The sequence below is a fragment of the Phyllobates terribilis genome, unplaced genomic scaffold (assembly GCF_046119375.1).
Source record: "Phyllobates terribilis strain yellow unplaced genomic scaffold, ASM4611937v1 Scaffold_5__5_contigs__length_657084704, whole genome shotgun sequence".
NCBI lineage: Eukaryota > Metazoa > Chordata > Amphibia > Anura > Dendrobatidae > Phyllobates > Phyllobates terribilis.
The window spans coordinates 522,746,766-522,767,244 of record NW_027362765.1 but is presented as its reverse complement, the minus strand read 5'-3'; the positions used below and the strand labels follow the sequence as shown (position 1 = coordinate 522,767,244).

General features: G+C 41.3%; 1 protein-coding gene across 5 annotated transcripts in view; it reads right to left on the bottom strand.

Moving 5' to 3' along the window:
* The window catches only part of ASCC1 (activating signal cointegrator 1 complex subunit 1), a 419,091-nt gene that overhangs the window by 217,863 nt on the left and 180,749 nt on the right, over nt 1-20,479 (bottom strand). The gene's annotated exons all lie outside the window — the stretch shown is intronic.

Below are 20,479 nucleotides of genomic sequence, written 5' to 3'. Positions count from 1 at the left end.
AAATGATGCCACCATTTATACACACAGTATCAAAGAAAATTCTCGTCTTGATGAAAGCCTAGCCCAGACCGTGACATCTCCATATAATACAACAATATATTATAGACGTATAAGGACATGTAGATCTTGCATTATGGTTAAAACTGAACAACATTTACGCAGTCACAACACATGGAGTGAACCAATACTTCATTCTGCAGTAAGTTTAGGAGTGGCCCTTTACAATAACCAGTGGCTATAAGCACCAAGTAAAGGGTCCATTAGGATAACCAGTGGCTATAAGCACCGAGTTAATGGTCAATTAAGATAACCGGTAGCCATAATCCGCAAGTAAAGGGTCCATTAGGATAACCAGTGGCCATAAGCCCTGAGTATTGAGTCCATTAGGAAAACCAATAGCAATAAGCACTGAATAAAGGGCCCACTAAGATGACCAGTGGCTATAAGCCCCGAGTAAAGGGCCCATTAGGATAACCAGTGGCTATAAGCACAGAGTAAAGGGTACATTAGGATAACCAGTGACCATAAAAACAGAGTTAAGGGTCCATTAAGATAACTAATGGTAACAAGCATTGAGTAAAAGGTCCATTAGGATAACCAGTGGCCATAAGAGTCAATTACAGGAGTTTCCCATCTACAGAAAATGCCATCAATTTATCATCCATATGGAATTATAAAAGGGGCACAGAGCTTATACACAGATGTAGCAGTTACCAACAATACCACCATAGCGTGGCATAATGTCTCAGTGTGTATTGTGGGCCGTTTTTAGCTTTCCATAAATATGGGCATGCTACCCATTTCTACATGAATGCTCGATGCACTAAGCCAAAATTCATGGAGAGCAGAGATTTCAGTTTTCTCTTGCTGCATCTTCAGCGGCATGGCTCCTTCATTGTTTTCCTCTAAACAATTGTCCCCGGCCACCCATTTTGCAGAGAACTGCAGCAAAGCCCTATTCAACTGCATGGGGCTGGATGCATTTCCCTGCAAAGTTAGGTGGCTGGAAGCACCGGAGTGCAGAGAACACATGAAAAGAGGCAAAGTGCTAAATCAGAGCTGCATCATTGTCCGGATCGATGGGGGTCCAAGAAGTCTGATCATAAACCAATAATAATCTGATTATTCTATTACATCACTTTAATGGCATATAGTAGAAATAATGTATCTCCCCAGTCATATCAGAGTCTAATTCCTTTTTATGGTTGCCCCTATACACAATGGTCAAGTTTAAAGTGTATGACCGGCTTAGGCCACCACAAAAAGAACAATCCTCTTATGAATATTAGATGAGCCACCGATCAGATAATCTCCCGAGGAAGCAAAGAGTGGGGGAGGGGAAGAAAGAGTACAGCTTATAAAGTAGAAAATCAACTGGTATTACCATATTATCTAGCTATTGTTCAGGAAATAAAGAATTCTTGGAGCAATTCCAGCAAGCGTGCTAATAAGTAGGGCATCATTAACGGTACGGTTTGAAAGCATATTTGATGAAGTCAAGAGGTGGCTGAAAAGCAATCTGTTTGCGTGATTCACACAGCGCTACGGTAATTGTGAGAGAACAATTTTGAGTTCCTCAGAGTAATAAAAGACAGTAACTAAGAAATTGTATATATGTAATTGAGAACAGTGAGTTGCAGTCATTGTCAACCATTTGATGAAATGATTGTCTGTCTTTGCTTAAGGAGACTTGTCACCATGTCAAAAGTGGTCAGATTTTATTACCTCTGATCCCCTGAGCATTTTTTTTCTTTCTATTTCTTTTTTTTTAAATCCACCAAACAGTTCCAGAGATTTGGGCCTTTTATTTAGTGCTAATTTGTATGGGCTTTAGCAAGGGGGTGTGTGTGGCTGACATGACTCCCTAGGACGTGTCTTTTGGTTGCTCTACTTAATTACCCCGGGAGCCACACCCCCTTGTTAAAGACCATAAAAATTACTATTAAATAAAAATATGCATACATCTAAAACTGTATGGCAGATATTAAGAAAAAAAATGTGGAATACTCAGGGAAGCAGTGGGAATAAAAGAAAAGCAAAAACTGGCTACTTTTAGTCTGTAACGGGACCTCTGAGTCACCAGATAATGTGTACCAATATGGAAATTGTAATCAAGGTAGTCCCAATATCACAATTTCGTGCCCTTTATGACTAGTGAAATTAATACAAAGGAAAACACACTCCAAAATGGGGTAGGAACGCACACATCCCAGTCTAAATACAATCTGGGAGCGAGCATAGCTCCTCCCATGTACAGCATGTACCCCACGTAGCCTCCGATATACAGCATGTGCCCCACGTAGCCTCTGATTTACAGCATGTGCCCCACGTAGCCTCTGATTTACAGCATGTGCCCCATGTAGCCTCTGCTATACAGCATGTGCCCCTGGTAGCCTCTGATTTACAGCACATGCCCCATGTAGCCTTCGATATACAGCATGTGCCCCATGTAGCCTCTGATTTACAGCATGTGCCCCATGTAGCCTCTGCTATACAGCATGTGCCCCAGGTAGCCTCTGATTTACAGCATGTGCCCCATGTAGCCTCCGATATACAGCATGTGCCCCATGTAGCCTCCGATATACAGCATGTGCCCAACGTAGCTCCCTATATACAGCATGTGCTCCACATAGCCCGATATACAGCATGTGCCCCAAGTAGCCTTTTATATACAGTATAAGCCCCACATAGCCCCCTTTGTACAGTATGAGCCCCATATAGCCTCTTATATACAGTATGAGTCCCACAAAGGCTCTTATATACAGAATGTGCCCCACATAGCCTCTTATATACAGCATGAGTCCCACAGAGCCTCTTATATACAGTATTAGCCCAACATAGCCTCTATATACAGTATGAGCCCCACATAGCACCCATAGAAGTGAGATAGTGCCCGGTGTGTGGGCTAGGCATCAGAGAGAAGCTACCAAGAGAGGCTTCTGGTGGACATGACACAGACATGTATTACATACTTATATATAGTCGGTTGAAAAATACACTCTCCTTCCACCTCTACCCTAGGAGATTAACTAATGGCAGGTCCCGTTGGGATAACCCCTTTTAAGTTTTCAAACAGAAGACTACAGGGCACCAATGCCTGTAGACTACACAATATATTACTATATATTGGTATGGGCAAATGGTGGCCCATCAAGACAATAAAGAGGCACTCGTAATAAATTAGCGGGGTTGTCTCAAGTTCATAAAATGGATATAATTGCAAAGTACTTGCAAAAATAATAAACTTTGATTATACCTCTCATAAAAATCTTCTCTATTCACAATAATGAAGGTATTTTATTTGTTGATATAGTTTGATAGTGTAGGCCTATTTTACTGGCCACATAACAGTCCCAGAGGCAGCAGTTAATCAGGCAAGGAGGGCACGATGTAAGCAGGCTCTATGCCTTATCGCTGGATTCGACCAGCCTCAGAGCCCCTGCGGGTCTCTTATGTTGCGGAGGAAAAACTGTCTATGCTAGAAACTTGTGAGAGAGCACAGTTCGGAGCAGTCAAACGACTATACAGCCAGTCTGAGCTGTCAATCTGCAGGAGCGCACTGCCCTTTAGCATATCAGAAAGTCAGGGCCAGGAACGGTGGACTAACTATATTTTGGGGCAACCTTTTTAAGTGTAATTCATAAGAAATGAATTTAGGTAATCGAATTGGCTGGCTGGCTTTGTTATGAACTGCTACAAGCACTAAGGAAAGATAGGAAAACTGTCCCTAAAATAGGACTAAACTGATTCCCTACGATGCAGCGGGGGACCTGTTCCTTGTGAACAGACCAGACTAAGTCCTCGGCTAGTCTGAACGCAGACCTATAGATATAAGGGAGGGGTCCCTACAAGAACTAAGGACTGGGATATAGTTGGACACCTCCTAGCAGAAATTGTAGCAGAGCAAAGACAAACAAACAAAAAGTACTAGTGGTCCAAAGACCAAGCAAACTACAGAGTTAGGTACAAGGCACCTGGCTAGCTTAAGAGTAAATGTAACACTGAAGTCCAGCAAGGCCAGAAGGGCGGAGCTGGATTATATAGGCAGAAAGTCATGTGACCAACAAAATAGAAAAATAACTAACAGGAGGGTTCTAACAGGCTTATGATGCAAACTCTCTAATTTGCTGATATAGTTAATGCTTGTACGAGACTGTTGCTGAATTCACCATTTTGCTTAAACAGTGTAATGGTTAATGCTTCAAAGAGGCGTTCTCATCTCGGACATTTATGGCACATCCACAGGATATGGCACAATTTTTAGATGGATGGATGTCAAGCAGATTTCACATCTACCACATAAGCAAATTCACGATCACCGATGATGTGGGGCTGTGAGACAGTGATGGGAGCCATATATGAGGGTCGCTACATGTCCCCAAGTAGGTGTCTGGAAACATACTGAACCCGTTAGAACTGTGGTTACAACACAAAATAAAAGTAAGTGTGGATTGAGTCAAGTTATTTGACCAAGTCAGATTTAGGAAAACCTGCTATATGAGCTTATATTTTTGGAAAGATCTGTAGAAAGGTAGTGGGACAGATCTTTCACTCCAGTCCGGCTTTGCAAGTGGCCCATGGCCACGATTCACATTTAAACATGCAGGTAAGGGCTGGATGTGTCAGTGTTGGCTGCATGTGCAGCAGAGCTGGAGGCTCTGTGTGTGTGCCGGGTTGTGTGAGGTTGAACACAGACCAGAGCCCGAGACGTGGGGAAAGCAATTATGCACCAGAGATACCTACGGTGGTGCAGGTGCCAGAGACTTGGGCAAAGCCATTACCGCACCTGACATTCCTATGGTAGTGCAGGCGCCCACGGCCCCGAAGTGTACACGGACATTCCGGCTGCAAACTAGATGAAAAATGTTTGAGTGTATTTTATAAAGTTGGCAAATAAAGACTTTATGTTGAACTTATCTGGGTCACTGCCTCGCTAATTCACTGGCGGAAACGCCGATGCCTTACAGGAGCCTTGTTCTGAAAGCATGTGTAGGTAGGAGGGACCGGCATCTATAGGAAAAACATCACGTGAATATGCCATACATGTCTGAGATGGGGATACCCTTTTAATGTAAATGGTAGGAATGTTAGCTTATATAATGTAACAAAATGAATACTAGAAAGAGCTCCTTGTCTGTTCATCGCCTCACCTTGCACTCTGTGACATTACGCTTTCAAATTATTATAACCCATAGTTAATAGTACTGAGCATTTATTGTTAACTCAAGCTATACGTGGTGGCAGACAGCCTTTGGCCTTCCATCACACTATTAACCTTGCCAGCAGCACTGTAGCTATTTAGTGCAAATGACTCAATATGTTAACACTAAGGCTTGGACCATCACAAAATTTATGGTCTGTAATATATTTTCCTCTCGTTGGCAGCAGATAACATGTCAGTACTGAAAATGTGTTTCGTTCTGCAATTTCTTTTTTTTTTTTTTTTTTAATAGTAATAAAGTTTTAGAAAATATCAATTCATGATGAACTAGGTAACTACACATAAAGCATTAAAGGGGTTCTTCACTTTTCGCACAACCACTTTTCTATCACCATATTTCCCCCAAGTAAAATAATAAGGGTTATACTCACCCCCATGCGGGCGCCGTTCCAGCGATGTTGGCACTGGCCTCCGCTTAACATAGCAGCTTCACTGTCCCCTCCTTTGGATGTAATTGACATCTGAAGGAAGCGAGGACTGCAGCTGCTTTCTCACTTCCTCTAGATGTACAGTATGATTCGTCCGGAGTAGTGGACAGTGAATCAGCCACTGATTGGCCGCAGGGATCACATGACATCACAATGTCACGCAAGACCTGGGAGAGCCAGTGCCGACACAGATGGAACGACGGAGGCGAGTATAACCATTATTATTTTACTTGGGGGGAATCATGGTGATTGAGAAGGGTTTATCAGAGTAGTGGACAACCCCTTTAAGTGTACTAGACTATTTTTTATATAAAAAAAATGGCTGGATCCGTGTATACGACTTTTTACCTTTTGTGTCACCTCTCTTGTTATAAACTGTGTTTTAGCAGAGCCCTCACTCCTCTTATTTGAATTATTAGTTTGCTATCATGCAAAGTATGATATCGTTCGGATATGTAGCCTGAATTTTAAATTGCTGTGGCACAATATAAACACAGACTGGCATTATTAATGGGAATCGGTCACCTAATTTGAGAGAAGCATAATATAGAGAAAGAGACCCTGATTCCAGCTATGTGTATAACAGTAGAAGATTATCACTAGAGGACTAGTAAACCTGCTGCCATGTAGTCCTCCATATTCATGAGCTCTGTATAACCGCACCCCACCACTGATTGGCTACTTTCTACCTATGCACAGTGTACACAAAAAAAGTAGCCAATCAGTGGTGTGGGCGGGATTATACAGATCTCAGAAAACTGCTAACTCTTTAGGAAATTAAACAGTAATTTTATTAAAACTACAGCAAGTATCTTAGTAAGTGACACATCACTGGAATTGGGTCTCTGCCCTTACAGCATGATGCTATCAGATATCAGTAAAACAATAAAATATCTATGAAAAAAATAAAGCAAACAGAAAGAGACATCTTTTAGGCTTTATAATGTAAGTAGAGCCTTGATAGGTATGCTAGAGCCATTAGATGCCAGTTTGTCTTGACAAACTATTTTGACATGAAATGGGGTCTCTAAGATTTAAAAGGGTTCTAGTATTTTTGATAGAAAGATTAATGGAAGAAAGTCTATTCTTGTTTAAAAAATACCAGAAACCCTCGACAGACTTACCAAGTTTAACAGAACCTTAGGCCTTGTTCACACTGCGCTTATGCAGTGCGTTCATGACTCTGGGGGAGTTTTGTCTGAATTCCTGAAAAACGAGGTTCAGATGGAACACAATGACACAAACATTGCTTAGATGGACTCCATTTGTGCTCTTCTAGTTACGTTGTCTGTATTTTCCGAAAAGCACAAAAATCACTGCCACTTGCTGGAGCAGCTTTAATTTTCTATAGCTGGGATTCTGCTGCATAACAAAGGCGGCATAATTACATTAATTATATCCATGTTGTTAAGACAGGAATACAACTGTACAGTACTTCAAGCAACAAGGATTCCCATGCACTATTTGTTTGGCTCTGTGCTCATCTCCGTTTGCCTCCCACAAATTGTCACGATTCCTCTGCTCAGTGAGTGACAGCTCAGTCATCCAATCTAGTGCAAGGGAGTGCTGAGCAGTCCGTATTTTGATTTACAGCTCAGCTGTTCAATCTGAGACCGGGGGGTGCTGAGCTTTCTTCAGGTGTCCCGTGTTCAAAATGATTACTCTGCTACTTAGCTGTCAGCCCCAGATCTCTGCCAATCGTAGCATTTGCTCGGTTGTGCTTTGCCTTGTATTCCCATGCTCTGTTGATCTATTGCTGCCTGACCTTGCACCTCGTTATGACTATCCTTTTGCCTAGCCCCTTTGCTCTAATCCGCTATCTTCCTGGCATTCTGACCTTGGATCATTACCTGACTACACCTTTGTCTTTTCCCTTTTGTTTACTACGTGCTCTCTTGGTATCTGACCCTGGAACGATTGACTATCCTGCCTCACAATTTGTCCGTGAGTAGTGACTAGTGTCACACAAAGTCAATTCAACTTGTAATGTGTTCATATGCTCATAGCATAAGGGACTAAAACTCCCAGTTTCTTGATCCAAAACATTTCCCTTTTTAAGTCGTAAAAAAGGATCACCCCCTCTCCTTAGAGTGGGAACACTGTCTATGACCTGATAACGTAGTTGGAACATAATGTGTCTTACCTCAGCGAAGTGTGCCGGGGCTGGTAGGTCGGTCCTTTTTTGACTTGTGCTGTTCGATTCAAGCTTTTATCTCCTGGGTTGTTTCCCCTACATAGTCATGTATGCAACACAGACTGTGAACTTCACTAAGATGGTACTGTTTGCATTATCTGCATTTTATCCCCTTTCTGTATTTGCTTGAAAAAGGCAAGCTGTGGCCAAAACTTTGCACTTTATGTTTTAAAGGATGGGATAAAAGTGATTTATTTATTTATTTTTTAAAAAGAAGACTACAAATCTAGTGCCTCGGATTCTTTTTGTCACGTTACAACTGTATAGTATATACCGTATTTTTCAGACTATAAGATGCACTATTTTCCTTCAAAATTTTGGAGGAAAGTTGGGGGGGGGGTGTCTTATAGTCTGAACATATGTTTGGCTGTGGCTGTGGTTGGAGGGGGGGGGCAGCGGGGGAGCGGCAGCAGGGGATGAGTGGGGTACAGGAGGCAGCAGCTGCCTGTTGCAGCCTAAACTTTGCCTGCTGCTAAAGAAAATGAATATTCACTGCTCCCCACGCCCATGTGCCTGCACGCGGCTTCTGGTAAGTATGGCACCCTTCATCCCTGTATGTATGGCCCCCCCCTTATCCCTCATCCCGGTATGTATGGCCCCCCTCATCTCTCTTTCTGGTATGTATGGCACCCTTCATACCTGTATGTATGGCCCCCCTCATCCTGGTATGCTTGGCACCCTCTTATCCTGTTACACAGAAAAGAAAAAACAATTATACGCACCTTCTCTCTCCTCCAGCACTGTGTCCAGCTCTGTGCCAGAATAGTCACTGCTCCCCATGCCGGGACTGCGTGCATGGGGAACAGTGACCATTCATTCTCCCTAATAGCACTCCCTAATAGCAGAGCAGCTCCTGCTGCACTCGGCTGTCAGTGTGCCCACTATTAAAGTCCATAAATATTCACCATCCCATGCATGACACAACGCTGGAGCAGAGAGGAGGTGAGTATATTTGTTTATTTTTTTTTTGTACAGCATGACGGGGAACAGAAGGTGCCAAGCATACAAGGATGAAGGGGGCCATAAATACAGGGATGAAGGGTGCCATACATACCAGGAAGAGGGATGAGAGGGGCCATACATACCAGGAAGAGGGATGAGGGGGGACACACATACAAGGATGAGGGGGGCCATACATACAGGGATGAGGCATGAAGGGTGCCATACATACCAGGATGAGGGGGGCCATACATACAGGAATGAAGAGTGCCATACATACCAGGAAGAGGAATGAAGGTGCCATACATATCAGGAAGAGGGATGAAGGTGCCATACATACCAGGATGGGTGTGAGGGGGGGGCCATGCATATCAGAATGGGGGATTGGGGTACCATGCATACAAGGATGGTGGATTGGTTTGCCATGCATATCAGGATGGGAATGAGGGCCACGTATAACAGAAAGGAGGGGGCCATATATACCAGGATGGGGGATATTAACAGACTTGGGGGACATTACCCCTATAACAGTGTCAGTAACAGACCCCCTCCCCTTAACAGGGCATCATGACTACATTTTTTGCTTACATTATTTTTTCTATTTTCCTTCTCTAAAACCTAGGTGCGTCTTATGGTCCAGTGCGTCTTATAGTCCGAAAAATACGGTAGTAGGCAGCATATCTGCATAAAGCTATCCACGGCCCCTTCCCTCTCAGTGTGGCAATAGCAGTGGCACTCCAGTTTATAAAAGGAAATTACTATCTAGCCACAGCCTCCCCCAGACTACCCTCATTATAATCCGCCACTGTCAGTACTACAAATTGTATACATGTAATTGGGGACTGAGTTGTGGTCATTATAAACCATTTTAGAGGATAAGATTAGTTTTCTTATTTTAATCTTCTGTATCAATCTGTACATTATAAGCAAAGTACTCCCCGTGTCACATTTTTATGTCCTCTATATATAAAAAGATTAATACACAGGCAAAAGCACTCCTACAATGGGGTAGTAATGCCTACATCAAAGTCTAGATACAGCAACATCACAAAATCTTCTTACAGGGGGTGTTCTCAAGTTCTTAAATTGGTTTAATTAGTTAGACAGCATGTAAAGAAATAAAGTTTGCAATTTACTTGCTTTTTCTACCTGCTGTCATGATCCTGCAATAAGAAATGTTATCTTTTATAGTGTAGGATACATTTCCATGGAGACCAACCTCTGAGCTAGGCTAGGCCTAGTGTACCCAGTTGCTACATTTCAGGAGAAAGGTGAACTCTTAGCATATCAGCCACTTCTCTCCAGCCATTTTTCTATACCGCAGTTTCTGCTCATCTCCGTCTCCTGCAACATCACCAGACCACAGTTTTCAAACCAGGCGTAATCACTGCTCTCACTGGCTGGAGCTGTGCGCTTGTTCAAATGACCTGTTATCTCGATGTGTAAATACAGGGGTCAGGGATAACTGTCTAAACTTAGAAAAAAACATTGGTAGCTGAAAGTGTTATAGCAAAAGTTGTGCAAGGCTTTATAGTTCTATTACTACTATAGTCTACGCCATATTTGTCACTCAAGGAGGAGAGCCTGCCTTGTTAGAAGCCAGAACATAAGGAGACAGCACTGCTCTTAGGTACTCAAGAGACAACTTAAGAGTACCCCTTTAATCTCTTCACGACTTTTGATATACATGTAGGTCAAAAGTCGTGTCCCTGGCTGCATCTTTCCCCGCACATGATGGATGATTAAATACAGTAAAAAGTGAAAAAAGAAGCTTTTAAAAATATTAAAAAAAATTAAAAAAACAACAAAGTTCAAATCACTCCCCTTCTGCCCCAATAAAGATAAAACAATTTTTGAAAAAACATATTTGGTATCGCTGCGTTCGTAAAAGTCCGATCTAGCAAAATATAAAATAAATTAATCCAATCGGTAAGTGGCGTTCTGAAAATAAATCAAAATGACAGAATTACAAAGACTGAACAAAAAGAGAATGCACAGCATCCCGCATTGAGATTCTGACAATACTGTCAATGTAATCTGTAGATAGTAACTTTTGGATTAGTCTATTTCTACAGTCTCTCTATAATAACTTAGTATACATCATATAGACGGATTAGTCAAAGCCTGGATGTTTGTCTAAAGCAATTGACATATAAAATAATAGACTGTGGCAAAATTACAGTGGTTATACAATGACTTAACTACTTGTCCACCTCAGCAGCAAACTAAAAAGACAAATCTAACTGAAGGATACTTAATTCACTGGGTTTAACCCCTTAGTGACCAAGCCACATTTTGAACTTAATGACCTGGCAAGATTTTTGAAATTTGACCAGTGTCGCTTTATGTTGTAATAATGGCAGAACGCTTCAACGGATCCCAGTGATTCTGACATTGTTTTTTGTGACATATTGTACTTCATAATAGTGGCAAAATTTGTTCGATATCACTTACGTTTATTTGTGAAAATATCAGAAATTTTGTGAAAATTTTGCAATTTTCGAACTCTTAATTCTTATGCCCTTAAACCAGAGAGATATGTCACACAAGAGTAGTTAATAAATAACATTTACCACATGGCTACTTTACATCAGCACAATTTTTGAAACATCATTTTTTTTGGTTAGGAAGTAAAAAGGGTTAAAAGTTAATCAGCAATTTCCCATTTTTCCAAAACCACATTTAAAGTGACTTTGGGGGCCTATATGACAGAAAATACCCAAAAGTGACACCATTCAATAAACTGCACCACTTACTTTATTCCCAAATTTTTTATTTTCACGAGGGTAACAGGAGAAAATGGACCCCAAAAAATGTTGCGAAATTTCTCCTGAGTATGCCGATACCCCATCTGTGGGGCACACAGTAGGGCTCAGAAGGGAAGGAGCACCGTTTGACTTTTTATAAGCAAAAATGTCTGCAATCGAGAGCGGACGCCATGTCGCGTTTGGAGAACCCTTGATGTGCCTAAACAGTGGAAAACTCCCACAAGTGACCCCATTTTCATAACTAGACCCCTCAAGGAATGTATGTAGAGCATCTTGTATCCCCTGGTGCTTCACAGAAGTTTATATCGTGGAGCCGTGAAAATAAAAAAGATCACATTTTTTCCACAAAAATGTACTTTTAGTCCCATTTTTTTTATTTTCACAAGAGTATTAGGAGAAAATGGACCCCAAAATTAGTTGTGTAAGTACGCTGATACCCAATATGTGGAGGAAAACTACTACGACGTTTTTAAACGCAGACTTTGATGGAATGGTCTGCAGGCGTCATGTCGCGTTTGGGGAGCCCCTGATGTGTCTAAACAGTGGAAAACACCCACAAGTTAACCCATTTTGGCAACTACACACCTCGGGAATTTCATCCAGGGGTATAGTGAGCATTTTGAACCCATAGGCACTACACAGAATTTGATAACATTAGGTCGTCATATTGAAAATGTTAATTTTTTTTCACAAAAATGTTGTTTTAGCCCCAAATTTGTAATTTTCACAATGGATAATAGGTGAAAATGGACCCCATAATTTGTTATGCAATTTCTAACGAATGCGATGATCCCCATATGTGGTCAAAAACTTCTGTTTGGGCACATGGCAGGGCTAGGAAAGGAAAGAGCGCTATTTGTCTGGAATAGATTGTGAATGCTGTGCTGCATTTGGAGAGCCCCTGACATGCGAAAACATCAGAAACCCACCACAAATTACCCCATTTTGGAAACTAGACCCTCAAGCAATTCATCTAGGGGTGTACTGAGCATTTCTAACCTACAGGTGATTCACAAAACTTTATAACTTCTAGATGTTAGAACAAAAAATAAATTTTTTTCCACTAAGATACTGTTTTAGCACCAAATTTATAATTTACACAAGGGGTAATAGGAGAAAATGGACCCCACAATTTCTTATGCAATTTTTACCGAACACTGTGACACCCCATATGTGGTTGTATACAACTTTTTGAGCACACGGCAGGGATCGGATGGGAAGGAGCACTACTTGGCTTTTTGTTTGAATAGATTGTGGGCTCCATTAGCTGAGTCCCCGAGGTGCCAGAACCCCCCCTAGGTGACCCCATATTGGAAATTCCACTGCTTAAGGAATTTATCTAGGGGTGTAGTGAGTATTTTGAACCCCTAGGTGCCGCACAGAATTTTATAGCATTGAGTCATGGAAATATGACATTTTTGTGGTAAAATGTAATTTTTGTATTTGCTGCAAAATTGTCAGGTACACAAGGGTTAATAGGTGAAACTTGACCCCATAATTTTTTGCGCAAATTTCTCCCGAACACGGCGATGCCCCATATGTCATCAGAAATTAATGTTGGGCCACATGTCAGGGCTGAGAAGGAAGTAGTGCTATTTGGCTTTTGGAGCACAGATTTTGCTAGAATAGTTTGCGGGTGACATTTGCGGAGCTCCAAAGTTGGCAGAACAGCAGAAAAACCCCAAAAGTGACCCCATTGTACAAATTGCACCTCTCAATGAATTAATCTGCGGCTGCAGTGACTATTTTGTAACAACCACGCCAGGCTTTTTTTTCTAGAGAATTGCAAATATGCCAGTTTAGTGCCCATACATTGTGCCCCCATAAAGTATAGAGCCCCCATAAATTGTAGCGACCCCATACATTGTGCCCAGCTTGTGCTTCTGGTGATATGCACCCCGTAAATTTTTAAGTGCTCTCCCCCCACTACAATAATGACAAAAATGTGGCCGCTTACTGTGGTTTAGGCACCTTGGGGCTCAGAAGAAAGGGGCATTTGGATTTGGGAGTGCAGAATTCACTGGATTTTATTTGAGGGGGGAAGCTGTGTCGCTTTCCATAGTCTTTGTGACTACGTCTGCCTCAAAAGTGAGTGGTTCCGTCTGGGGTTTTGTCTGAATTGCGATTTTGGGGAATTTACATGGAAACCCCGACAATAGCGCCCAGAGGAGAGCGCAGGATAAATGTGAGCTGAGCCTTGTTCTGATTTTTAGGAGGTAGAATGAACAAATAGATGGCAGTACAAGAATAGTTCTTATTTTTATTTTTGCGAGGTTCACCGTGTGGTATAAGTGATAAGGCGGATTTATTTTTTGGGTCGGTGCAATTACAGAGATACCAGATTTATATTGTCTTTTTAGGTTTTGCTGCTATCACACAATAAAAATGCTTCTTTCTAAAAAGTATTTTTTCGTCAGCATGTAACTGTTCTATTTTTTGGCGAACAGAGATGAATGAGGGCTCTTTTTTTTGCAGGAGGGGTTGCAGATTTTGTGGTACCATTTTGAGGCACATATTCATTTTTGATCACTTTTTATTCAGATTATTCAATCACAGAATGAACTAAAAACCAGCAATTCAGTTATTGTTTTTATTTTTATGTCGTTCACCTTGTGGTAGAAGTGATAAGACCAATTTGTTCATCAGGCTGGTACGATTACAGCGATACCAGATTTATATTGTTTTTTTTATGCTTTGCTATTTTTACAGACTAAAAACAATATTTTACAAAAATGAATTTGTTTTTGCATCACCATATTCTGAGACCTATAACTTTTTTAGTTTTTTGCCAAATGAGCCATATTAGGGCTTGTTTTTTGCGGGACGGTTTGGCGTTTTCATTTATACCTTTTTTTTTTACATATCACTTTTTAATCACTTTTTATTCACTTTTTTGTCAGCATGATGAAAGTGTCATTTTTGTCGTGTTTTTTATATTTTTTTACGGTGTTTGCCATGCGGAATAAATAGCGTGCCAACCTTATAGAGCGGGTTGTTCCGGATGCGGCGATATCAATTATGTGTACTTTTTTTTGTTTATTTTCGTTTTATCACAAACGCTGCGTTTTGTGTAGCGAAAAGGCTTTTCGTGATTTGTGCTTTTTTTTTTTGTGTTTTTTTTTTTTTACTTTTTCACTGTTGGACATGTACGGTATATTTTTCATTTTGATTGCTGGTGTCATACCCTGCAGTAATCGTGTACTACAGTGCAAGAGACTGTCAGTGAGTCACGGACTGTGCCTGTGAGTCCCAGCTTATAGCTGTATCTCACAGACCACTGTCCCTTGGGGTCATCAGATGACCTCAGAGTACCATGGTAACCACCAGGACCCGCGATTCTCGGGGGGGTCCGATGGTTACTAAGGGGGTCTTGTGGCCCCCTTGTAACCACTTAAATACCTCTGTCAAAATTTACAGCGGTATTTAAGGGGCTAATTGGCCCCGATCAGCTTCAAAACCGACCGGGACCGATACTGCAGGGTGTCAGCACATGGTGTCATGTACAGCTGACGCCAGCAGGAAATTTAGCCGCGGGGTGGCGCTACACTGTTATTCCTCAGCGATGTTAAAAAGCGGCGCTGAGGGATAAGGCCCCTTAACGACCGCCGTTAAAAGACGTATTGGCGGTCGTTAAGGGGTTAAGGCCTCTTTCATAATGTCGTGATTTATCTTGTATGCAAATAATGGAACGATTTTATTGGTTTTGGATCAGATTTTCATCAGTATTTGGTCAGTGTAAGTTTTTACCATTAGTGTTTAATCAGTGATGTTCTTGTATGAAAAAATGAATAAATTAGAAAACTTATCCTATTATTACTATGTTAATCACGGCCAGCACAGGACTGTACACCGATGCCATCTATGTGATGTCATTGATTTTTTACGAAACCATAGACTTGTGTCGGGTCATTTTGATTCAAGACTCAAATCAAAAAAGCACAAGTCTCTGTGAAAAAAACACGGACATGTGAACAGCCCCATAGATTATAATGGGTACATCTTCTATGCAAGAATATCACAGATAGAACATCAAGGTGAAAACTGGAAGTCTGAATACGGCTAAGTTCCCATGTTGTTGTTTTTTTTTTGCAGTTAGTTTCTGAAATTGTCAAAACCAGAAGGTTTTTGATCCTCTTTCAGAAAATTTACCAAAAATTGCAGTGGTTTTTTTTTGTAGTGATTTTGGAATTTCAAGAAAAAATAATATATACTATAGCTACAATGTGTGAAACACTAAGGGGGTATTACAGGTTCTATCCATTGAAGGCCTACCCTTAAAGTGGATCAGTCAAACTGAGTGCATTAATAAATGGAACCTCAGACCTGATGAAACTAGTGTACTTTGAAAATCCATGTCCGAAAGGATGTATAATCTTGATATTAAAACAAGCAATAAAATAATTCCAGCACTAATACTCAAAATTCTCAATTTCATATCGGGGGATATAAAATGATTACAAATGGATTTTCAAAGTAAGAACAGCAGCCTCATCAGGTCTAAGATATATTTATTAAAGCACTTAACTAGGATAATGAAATCTGGTGACAGATCCACTTTAAGACAGAACTGTCTAGTTCTGCCGACCTGTGGGAGTCCATGCAAAATGTATTCATGTTGTGTGGGATGCCTGACACCAGCATGTATCAGTTTGGAGCAGTGTACACACTTTTTTTTACATTTATGCCTTTTACTCATTTTAATATATTTTTACAATGATTTAATTACCTTACACCACTGGAGCTCAGGCCAGCATGATCTCTGCATACCCTGCACGTACCTGTATATAGATCACTGATCGATATATCTGTAAATCATATCTGATTATACATAGATCATGTCTTCTCTGCATATTCACTATCCCCTTTTGCTACTGTGAATCCTGAGCCATCATCAATGAAATCACATGTTTTTATGGCTAATGTTCATATACAAATCCAATTAACTGTGTCACGGGTTTACTGCGACAGAGAGGATCCAGAAGACCGCGGTGTCTGATTTCACCCACTTCTACACTGATTAGAAGCACTTCACTATCATATTAAACAGTGCAGGCTTCTGCTAGCAGTGCAGAGGTTAATCTGTGCAGTTGAGAGCTTCTGGAGCTTTCCTGCTTTGATGGTCTCAGCTGTTCAGTGTTGACCACTCCCCTCTGTTATATACACTTGCCTTTGGCAATCAGGCATTGCCAGTGTTAGTTTCATACCGCCTGGTTCTGGAGTTGGAGGTGTTGGTCGTTTCAGGAGGCGTTTTGGAGTGTTGTTCTGAAGACTGTTGCTTGGTGATTTGTCTGTGTGCATATCCTCATCCTCTCCTATTTGGTTTATCCTTCCTTACTTCCCAGTGTTCCACTCTGTTGTTTGTGAGTGCATATTTGTATGATTGGTATTTTCAATTATCCCTGTACATCTTCCTTTGTTAGTCTGGTTTGTGTATTCTTATACACTACAACTCCCCACTTCCCTGGGTGGGGGAGGGGACAGATAAGAGCTGATTTAGGAGCTCAGGAAGGCACGTGGCCCCAGCGTCTTCACCATTAGAAGTAATCCAAGGAGCAGGGATAGCTAGGGTCCCCTAGCTTTAGGAATAGGGAAGGAGCCCCTAGCCCCGGGATATCCTTCAACAGTGTCATGACAAACTGCCTGTGAACTTGGGAATGTGCTTCGGGTCTTAGATCTAAGCTGTCAGTGTGACAGCCAAATCCAAGCAATGGCATCCGGTGCCGGACCATGTACTGCCATCAGACAGGGCACACAAATTGACTGCCTCATGACTGATGACTTGTAATTCCTGGCAGGATGGGATCCACTATCTATCATGGTATTGTTTTTGTTACAGAAAACTTACAGATGGGAGAATCAGCCATACTCTATAATAACGTGAGTTCAATTACCGATTACGCATATTTGCTATGTATTTTAGGTTCTGAATAAAGTAGAACTTCAGATTCTACATTTCTCGTGTCATGATGTGAGAAATATGTTTAAAGGGGTTGTCCAGTTTATCCTTTTTTGAACAAATGTGTTGGAGGGTGATTTTGTAGCACTTACTAAATATATAAGATTGGGGCTACAAGGAGACTTTGGCTGTGACAAGTCACGTAACCAGAGTTTGCTAAGTGTTGGTGCTACAACGCAATATAAGTCAATGGGGTCATATTGTAACCTCAAAGGTAGTGTGATTGCGACAAGCAAGCCATAAAAAGTCCAAACGCGTTATAATTCTTGCAACTAGCTTTTCAGGGGTCGCAATGTAACCACATTCACTTGTTTTGCGCTGCGTTGTAGCAGCGACACCTAGCGTACTTTGGCCGTGCGACCTGTGTTAAGGCCAAAATTGCAATATAGTCCTAGCTGTAGTATTACAGGTTCTCCTCCTCACTCAAACGGCTGATAGAGGAGCATGAGACCAGGCCTGTGCATGGCCTCCCGTAAATGCTAATCAGTAGTGATGAGCGAGTATGTTCGGTTAACCCTTTCGCCGAGTATACTCGGCCGAGCACCGAGTATTTATAGCGTGCTCGGGCTTTAAGTTTTCGTCGCTCCATGACCATGATTTGCGACTGTTTGACAGATTTAATACATGTGAGGAATGCCTGTTTTTCCAGCATTCCTCACATGTATTAAATCTGTCAAACAGTTGCAAATCATGTTCACAGAGCAACGAAAACTTAAAGCTCGAGCACGCTATAAATACTCGGTGCTCGGCCAAGTATACTCTGCGAAAGGGTTAACCGAACATACTCGCTCAACACTACTAATCAGCTTTGCCCAGTGTTTATGAGTTGGCGGAGGCTGATGGACAGGTCTGATCACCTAACCTCTGTCATCAGACATTTTTTGAGAACAGGAGCGCTGTAAGGCTGCACCAAATTTTAATAAAGTCTATTTGACAAAGTGAGAACTACATGTCCTCTTTTATTTCAGCCGTATTCGCATGAATCTTCAGAACCCCTTTAATAGCTTGCCTATCCACAATGAATTGCAGAGGTTGGAGGTTGAGTTATGTCTTGAAGAATTCGGGCAGACTTCCATAATGATGATGCAGAGCTTAATTATTTTCCCAACCATCGGCGTATGAGATAGCAAAGAGCTTGCTCAGCACATGCGCCCTTTACTAGCAGAGCTTTTTGGAGCCGTATTATCGTATGTTTTCCATAATCCTTTTGGTTTTACATCAGTGGTTTTTAAAATTACCAGTCATGAATGGGAGGAAGAGAAGACAGATGACGGAAACAAAATTACATTATTGCCATCCTACATTAGAACTAATGCATTAAGTGAAAATGACACTAAATGAACTTATAAACCTTAATTGGAGACAATACGATTTACGGTACTAGTTGTAGTATATAGAGGTTTTGCTTGACTATGCCATGGAGCTAGAAAATATCATTCATAAAGGCATTGAGCGAGAATGAGAATAAATGCCTGGTAATTACAACGGGAGTTATTATATATGTTTATTGGCTTGGATTCTGAATGCAAATGATTGCATCTATATCAATTAATGATGATGAAGCTGTAATCCAAACCTGCATTGTAATAATGGAGAAACATTCTCATCCCTCCATGTCAATCTAATCGTTCTTCACTGAGTCTAATGGATCAATATATTTGCTGTTTATACCCCCTTGTCAAAAATCACAATAATCAGATTTTTACTGAATTAATCATTCATATCTGTAAAAGGATTGCTGATAATTGTGGGTCCAGCTGCTGTAGCCCCGGCAATCCCATAATATTGCACTGAAAAGCTTGTAGCGGAGTCAAAAGCAGCAACAATCAAAAGGAGCTGTATTATTAAAAGGCATCGGTCAGGTCAGGACTCCCCCAGTAAAGGCAGAGTGGGCTAGAGCTTAGAATTAGCATTTGGATCAGGTCAGTTTAAGGGCTCGTTCACATAAACATAATATCGCTCCAAGTGTTGTCCGTGGAACAAATGGACAGTACTCGGACCAATGTTATTCAATGGGGCAGTGCAAATGAGCAATTTTTTTCACTGACCGAATCTGCGTGTGAAAAATAACGCAGACTGCACTAGTTTCTTCCATAAATCGGATGAGACCCGTTCAACTCTATGGATGCGCAAAAAAAAATAGGATACGATACGGATTCACAGTACAGTATCTGATTTTTATGGATACATTGCAATTCTGTAATATAAAAAACTGTAAATGGTCCTGTAAATAATTATTAGCTGCTACTGTAAAAAACAGATTGAACAAAGATGACAAGCGAGAAAAAAAATCGTCCCACTTTTCTGGATGACCGATTTGTTATACGCTCATGTGAACCTGCCCTTATAAGTAGCACTCATGGATTCATGAATTAAGCAGTAAAATGAGAAAATAACATTATAATCACATTGCACCTGGCTCCAATCCAGTCATTGGGGTGAAGAATAACACAGAGCAGTCATGGCTGTCCTCCAATCATACCAGGGATGTCAAACTCACACACACAGAAGGCCAAAATGAAAAACTTGGACAAAGTCGCAGGTCAACCAGTATACAGTATAATAGGCCCAACACACTCCTCCATATAGAATAATGGGCCCCATATAGTCCTCCATACAGTATAATGGGCCCCACATAGTCCCCCATACAGTATAATGGGCTCCACATAGTCCTCCATACAGTACAATGGGCCCCGCGTAGTCCTCCATACAGAATAATGGGCCCCAGATAGTCCTCCATACAGAATAATGAGCCCCACATAGTCCTCCATACAGTATAATAGGCCCAACACACTCCTCCATACAGAATAATGGGCCCCATATAGTCCTCCATACAGTATAATGGGCCCCATATAGTCCTCCATACAGTATAATGGGCCCCACATAGTCCTCCATACAGTATAATGGGCCCCACATAGTCCTCCATACAGAATAATGAGCCCCACATAGTCCTCCATACAGTATAATAGGCCC